This window comes from Corythoichthys intestinalis, chromosome 10, assembly GCF_030265065.1.
Source record: "Corythoichthys intestinalis isolate RoL2023-P3 chromosome 10, ASM3026506v1, whole genome shotgun sequence".
NCBI classification, from domain to species: domain Eukaryota; kingdom Metazoa; phylum Chordata; class Actinopteri; order Syngnathiformes; family Syngnathidae; genus Corythoichthys; species Corythoichthys intestinalis.
In genome coordinates this window covers 23,511,603-23,519,259 of record NC_080404.1, presented here as the reverse complement: position 1 = coordinate 23,519,259, position 7,657 = coordinate 23,511,603, and positions in this window count along the sequence as shown.

Sequence of the window (7,657 nt, the reverse complement as noted above, 5' to 3'; positions counted from 1 at the left end):
CGACTCCCCAGACCGAGGCGTCGTCCAGAACAGACGGCGCCCGGTGGCTTACCGGGTAAGGGGATCCCAGCGAGCGACCGCTTACAATGGTGACGCAAGCCCCTTAAAGCCCATGAGCTTTCTTAACGGGCAAATTAGGCTGCTTGACATTTGACCGAGAGTCAATCCCATCACGGGTAATCATATCGGAGTTATGGCATCCACAGAATGACCACGACTTGCTCCAGACCGGGAACGACATTAGCACGTTCAAGATGAACTCAATGGAAAATAATGATAGAACATTTTCACCTATTGAAATTGATCAAAAAGAATGTTTTCATTCACATTCATTCATTATTGTGTCGGTTACGTACCGAAATGTTTTTTTTTTTTTCACATTCCACACTGGCTACTTTTACGCGGACAAAATTTCTTTCGTGTGATCAGCATTATGATTGGATGCACTATTTTCACGGACGCTCAGCCATCAACAGAACCAATTATTTTGACGTTCGCATATTGACCAAATGTAGCGTAAATAGTCGTAGAACAAAAAGACGAAACCAAATTTTCCCTGTTTTTATACCTTAAGGTCTTTCGACAATGGTTAGGTCCAGTGTTGTTAAGAACGCCGATAGAGTATAACGGTGTTATTTTTGTCAGTAGTGAGCAGTGTTGTTAATCCTACTTTAAAAAACTAATTAATTACAGTTACAAATTAATCTCCCAAAAAGTAATTGCGTTAGTAACTCAGTTACCTGAATGTAAGAGTAATTAGTTACTTGGCAAAGTAACTGGTGATAATTTACATGTTTTGTTTTTTCCTCAAAAAAAAAAAAAAAAAAAAAAAAATAGGTCACACTATGTGAAGTTTAAAAGGTTTTTGGGACAATTGGCCCTAGCCCAATTCTTTACCCTAAATCAACCGTGAAAAGATGTTAAAATTATTGCATTAGTTCCCTTCTGTCTACTCTTGACATGTGTAAGTTTTAAAACTGTGTCATCATTTAAAGATAGATTCAAATCAAGATTTTGCTGATTTAGGAGTATTGTAGATAAAAAGTTACTTAGGTTCGCTAGGAAGGTTCTCTACAATAGAGCCTTCCTAAGAAGTGTACTGCTTTAAGATGGCAGCTGTTTACTAACGCGTCTAGTTCCTATACTGTAGATGTTGCTAACGCCGCCGTGTCTGTCATTTCGCATCTAGTTCTATATATATATGTAATATCTATCATGTCTACCATATCTACTGTATCATGTGGGCATAGTTTGTGGGCTTTCGGCTAGAGTCAGGTATTATCGGAGCCGCCTAGCATCGCGTTTGCTTGGCGTCACAACTTTTTTGCCTCCTCCCCACTCCTGCTCTGCTCTTCTGTCTAGGTGAGTCCGTCTCCCTCAGACTTTTCTCGCGTCATTCAACCAATATAGTAACGCATAGTAACACACGCCTTTCCAGCCTCAGTAACGGTAACGGCGTTGCCAAGATGAGAAAATTAATTAATTAGATTACTCACTACTGAAAAAAATAACGCCGTTAGTAACGCTGTTATATTGTAACGCCGTTATTAACAACACTGGTAGTGAGTAATCTAATTCATTACTTTTCCCATTTTTGCGTGCCGTTACTGTTACTGAGGATGTGAAGGCATGCATTACTCCAATTTTTGGCGAATGACGTGGGAGACACGGGGAGAGTGGAAGAGGGAAGCGGGTTGTGAACGCAATGCTAGGTGACTCTGAGCGTTAGCATAGCATTCGCGTTCGCGCTAGCATCAGCATTTAGCGTTCCGAACGTCATCTTAAACTCTCGGGCAACTTTTTATTATTTTTTTTTTTACATACAGTTCGTGGCGTTCAGATGGGTACATTTTATTGAAAATAATGGACTGTTTTCCTGTTGTGTATGCATTATCTGTTGAGGATCGCGGAACCGGTAGGGGGATCCCAACGCAGGCAACGTGACAAAACACGATGAGAGGGAGAATTCTCGTTTATTTGGGTCTTGAGCTTCAAGCGAGGCAGGAGGCGGAATGGTCGTGGTGAGCACTGTGGATGCCACGTGTGTAGCTGTCAGCTGGGGGTTTGACAGTCTGCTGTTGGCAGAAGTATCCGACGAGGGGCGCGCTGATCAGGTCCTGGAAACAATGAAAAGATATCGTGAGCCGGAGGTCAAAGTCAATAGATACACTAAGGATTAGATACACTAGGGATGCTAGAATCAACCGACGTCGAAAACAGACAAGTTGTTCGGGCAACGTGGTGGTGCATCCTCTGGGCTTTTTAGCTGGCTGATGACGATTGCTTACAGCTGGCCGCTCCACCCGTCTGACGTTCGACCTGTAATCAGGCAAAACTCCCCTCACCAGAGGCAGGGCTCAGGAAGGAGGGGCAGAGGCCCTAACATTATCATCACCAAGTGGGGGTTGTCCTTGTAGATGCAACAATATAATAATTTTTTTTGTTTTGTTACCAAAAATAGTCACTTGCCCTAAACTTTTCTTGAATGGTGTATCCGTAAACCTTGTGTGATTTTTTTTTTTTTTTTTTTTAATCAAAACAATTAGAGCAAAGATAAGAGAGAGAAGACCTGCATATTGAAAATATACATATACTGTATATGGCAGAAAACACAGACAAGGCTGAAAAAGCAGTTTCTGCTTTTGCACCCCTCTTTAAAATAAACTGCTGTATTTTAAGTCAGAAGAACTTGTGTTTGATTGAACAATATGTCTATATGATGACATAGCAGTTTCATGGCGTATTAAGCCCCCGAACTATTTTTAATTTGTCAGTTTTACCCTGGAGACCACCGTTTACAGACACCGCGCAACCGCTTTTGTTTCAACCCAGCCATAAAAAGAAGGTGAATAATAATTATTATATAGTGATACATGCTAAATGGAGTTTTTGGATCGAAACAAGGTAAGTACACGATAATATCTCGTTAAAGTCATGGCGTCTGTAATTCTGCTCTCGCGTGCTCTCGCCTCCAGATAGGGTTTTGCTGTTTAAAAAACTTCTTTTTTTTTTTTTTTAATGCCCTCCTGTTCAAAATGGTTCTTTCCACACAAAATTGAGATTTTAAGCTTTCCAATGATGTATCACACATGCATATCGGACAATTTTGAAAGTTGGCCAAATTGGGGGTCTCAGAGCGGAACTTCAAGTCACCTGAGTCTTTTCCACCATATACATATATACATAAAAGTGTGACCTATGTTTTTTTTAATGAAAAAGACTTCAATTTTATCAGTTGATAAAACATATTTGATGTGAAGGACGTAATAGAATGGATCATGTAATAACGTGTCGAACATGAGAAGTAACGTCACTTACTTTGCCGAGTAACTAATTACTCTTACATTGAGGTAACTGAGTTACTAACTCAATTACTTTTCTGGGGGTGGAGGTAATTTGTAACTGTAACTAATTAACTTTTTAAAGCAAGATTAGCAACACTGGTTAGATCTTTTTATATCTCCGGCAATGAGTTCGTCTCAGATACACAGGCTTGTTCAGGTTAGAATATTTCCAATAGGGTGTGTAGATAAAGCATTTTATTCAGATCGGGCTGTTAATCAGAATAAATGCGTGTAAACGTAGCCATTTTGCCCTCAGATAGGAGCGTAGACTGAAGTTTTCCCCTCCCCTTTTCTACCGAAGAAATCGTGATGCCGAAAATGAGTGGGGTTTTTTCCGCTCGTCTACCATTTGTATTCTCTTTTCCATCTTAGGAATGGGGGCGATGTTCGATTTTTTCCCCCCCTCTCATTGTTTTCCTTATTCCACCTAATGGGAGAAAACATTAGTGTGACCCGGAGTGGATATTGACCTACTGTGATGGCAGAGCGGTTAAGGTAGCCACCTCACAAGTTGAAGCATTGTTGGTGCGCGGGTTCATGTCCCAGCCTAGCCAAGAGAGGTGGGGGCTGGGAGCGAATAGCGGGATGACGCTGAACACTGAGAGAGTGCGCCGTAGGATTAATGTATGAAATTGCTCGGTTTTGTTCCTTCGCTACTCTGACCAGGGTGTTGGCTCTCCGCTCATTTGTCAACGGTAGGAGCTTCTTTCATCGTTAAGGAACATCTTGTTGTGCTTTGACGGTAGCGCAGGGATTTTACGATTGACGAACTAAATCTAACGTTATTGTTTCTTGTGTTCTTGTGTGCTTCAACTGTAGCGCAGGGATTTTAGACGTGACAAGTGACAATCTAGATCTAGCGTTATGGTTATTCTATGTTATGCTTGTTTTTTGCTTGCTTTTGTGGGATTGTAATCAATAAACCTCATTTATTTTGCAATTTCTAATCAATAAACATCGTATATTTCACAAAAGTGTGCCTGTTGCTGACTCACTGCGAACCTGGAAATTTTGGAAAACACCACCAAATGAATCAGGGCAGGGATTCACTATTGGCGCGCCTGATTTTTCCTCGTTTTCCCTTTTCAACCTGATGAATCGCCATGATACTGAGTTTGTCTCCCTCCTTTATACTAACAACGTAGAAAATACATAAGGTGTATGGGGGAAAAAATACAACAACAACAAATTTGCAATTTGGAAGTGCGCATGAGACTAACAATAGTAAAAGATGTGGAATTAAAAAAATTTAATTCTACAGCCATATGTTTAACTGAGAGCTGGGAGAAATAGGAGGATAGACTGCAGGGAATAATCCAAATCTTTGTTATTTTAACCTGTAGTAAAATAACGGTCAGAGTCCCAGGTGGAGTTGACAGGATGAGCGGGGATTTCTCACAGGGGTCGCGACGTTAATTACTGGTGTCAACATGTGTTTTGCAAGCTTCACCCGTTGAGGAGCTTACATGAGCACCACCCACCGTGTACTATACTAAGCTGCCTCAATGGCTAGATTTATGGACAGCTAGACATTGTTGACCTAAAAATTGTCCAAATCCTCTTTTTTTAGCCTCTTCATCACAAATATTCTCTTTTATTTATTTGTGTCTATGAACAAGTTTCCAAGGTACTTCCACATTTCTGCTCGTGACTTCCGTTTTACACTTCTCCAACCAAAACAACAGTGGAGCTGGAGTGGCATTACCCATCAAAATTCCTCAAAAAAGACAATTTGGAAATGCCGCATCCATCTGCCATAATTACGACATGGGAGGACAACATGAAAAAATGGCTAAAAGTCGCCACAACCAAAATAGTTTTGTATTTTTGATTTAATGGCAGTGGATGGAAACACAATCAGGGACCTGAAAATTTCCGACGCATCCAGTTGAATGTGTCCAAATTAGGGCTGTCAAACGTTTAAGATTTTTAATCGTGTTAATCACAGCTTAAAAATTAATTAATCGTAATTAATTGCAACTCAAACCATCTCTAAAATATGCCATATTTTTCTGTAAGTTATTGTTGGAACGGAAAGATAAGACACAAGACGGACATAAACATTCAACATACTGTACATAAGTCCTGTATTTGTTTATTATAACAATAAATCCATATGATGGCATTAACATTATTAACATTCTTTCTGTTAAAGGGATCCACGGATAGAAAGACTTGTAGTTCTTAAAAGATAAATTTGAGTACAAGTTATAGTAATTTTATATTAAAACCCCTCAATATTTTCGTTTTAATAAAATTTGTAAAATTTTCAATAAAAAAATGAAGTAATAGCTCGCCCATTGTTGAAGTCGCCGAGCGGTGACGTCACATCGGGCTCCCTGCCGTTCTTCCACAGTGTCTTTAACTATGTAAAGTAGTGATTGAACTACTCCACAAGGTGTCAATGGCGAGTTTTAAATTAATTTGAGATCTAGCCAAGGCAAAGTCTTAGTTTTATGTGTATTTTGCATAGCTATTTTGATTGGAATGCCAGTTCTCTTTGCATTGAGCGCTTTTCTTTTTGTGAACATTATTTTTTGGAGAGATAGGAATATTATTTTTGTTATGCTTTCGCTAAATGATACTTTAGCGACTTAACTGTTAACTGTTCCGCCCAGATGCATGATGGGAAGTTGGGCAACCATGATTGTCAGTGGTGGCTGCAAATGGTACACAGTATGTTCTGCGTTGTGTTCAATTAGGCGTGTTAAGTAAAAGAAAGTCTCCTGCTCCGCCCAAATGCATGATGGGAAGTTGGGCAACCATGACTGTCAGTGGTGGCTGCAAATGGTACACAGTAGACATGTGCCGGTTACCGGTTTCACGGTTTACCGTGGTGTGAAAACGTCGCGGTTTCAAAACCACAAAAATTTTCCGTCATACCTTAGTACGGTATTCGCTATTTTTCATGTGCCAAAATGCAGCCGAAGTGGCTTGGTGCGGCACCGCTCACCCCTTTCCGTTTGTTGCCGTGAGTGTCACTAAACAGCCAGCAAACCCAAAAACAAATCCTCCAAACACAAGGCGTACTTTTCTTTAATTTATTGAGCTCTCAAATCGTGGTGAAATATACAAATAAATACATTTAAAACGCTGTACAATTGTATTTTTCCACGTGTGATTAGGTTCAACAGGATAGCAAAAACAAAACACACATTTTCCTTTCAAATTCAATATACAAACTAACTAAAACTTACAAAGACGAATGTTAGCCTAGGCTAAACTGGGAAAGCAGCTTCTTTTATGTCTCACAGCCGCTGAGTGAGAGAAAAGCTTGAATGCAGGGGGGAAAGAAAAAGAATCGTGTCAAAGATCGCTAATTGAGAGAGGGGGTCTCACTCCTCACTTTTTTATTTATTTATTTTTTTTAGATGAAATCTTTCCTCAACAATATTTACATTTTAACTAATTTATAAAATTTACTTATACATTTTTAACTAATTTATTAACTTATGAATTCTTTGTTCTTTTTAACACAAAGGCATGGCATCCTGTAGACTAGAGTTGACACAGTGGCTGAAAATGGCGAAACTTCACTTGAGCTTCCCCCCTCAAAAAAAAGTCATACAGTATATATTTTTAATTTTATTTAGAAGTGTTTTTACTTTTTATAGCAATTATTTTGTTCTTACTCTAATATTGAGCAACTTGAGCTGTGGCTGTGGGTATAGTCTAGGTTCTATTTATTCTAATTTTATATAATATTTGTTATTTTTTGTTTTTAATTTATATTTATTTAATTTATATATTTATTTATTTATAATTTATTTATTTTCACATTATATTCATGTTCCAATTTGCAAATATGTTTTGAAAAAATCCTGTTCAATGGATTTTTTTTTCTTTTTCTAAACCCATACATCTCAAAATTTTGGAGCTATAATTGCAATACCGTGATACCGTGAAACCGCGGTATTTTTGCTCACGGTTATCGTGCCGTGAAAATCTCATACCGGCACATGCCTAGTACACAGTATGTTTTGTGTTGTGTTCAATTATGCATGTTAAGAAGAAGAACGTCTCCTGCTCCACCCAAATGCTTGATGGGAAGTTGGGCAATAATGACTGTCAGTGGTAGCTGCAAATGGTACACAATATGTTCTGCGCTGTGTTCAATTAAGCGTGTTAAGAAATAGATTGTCTCTTGCTCCGCGCAAATGCATGATGGGAAGTTGGGCAACCATGACTGTTAATAGTAGCTGCCAAAGCTTAACCCAATAAAAAGCGCGGCCCAATGAATGCTGAGGTCCACTCGCATTTCTCTGCCTTTTCGCTCTCAATGTGCTAAAACGGCGTCAATGTAAACTGTTTGA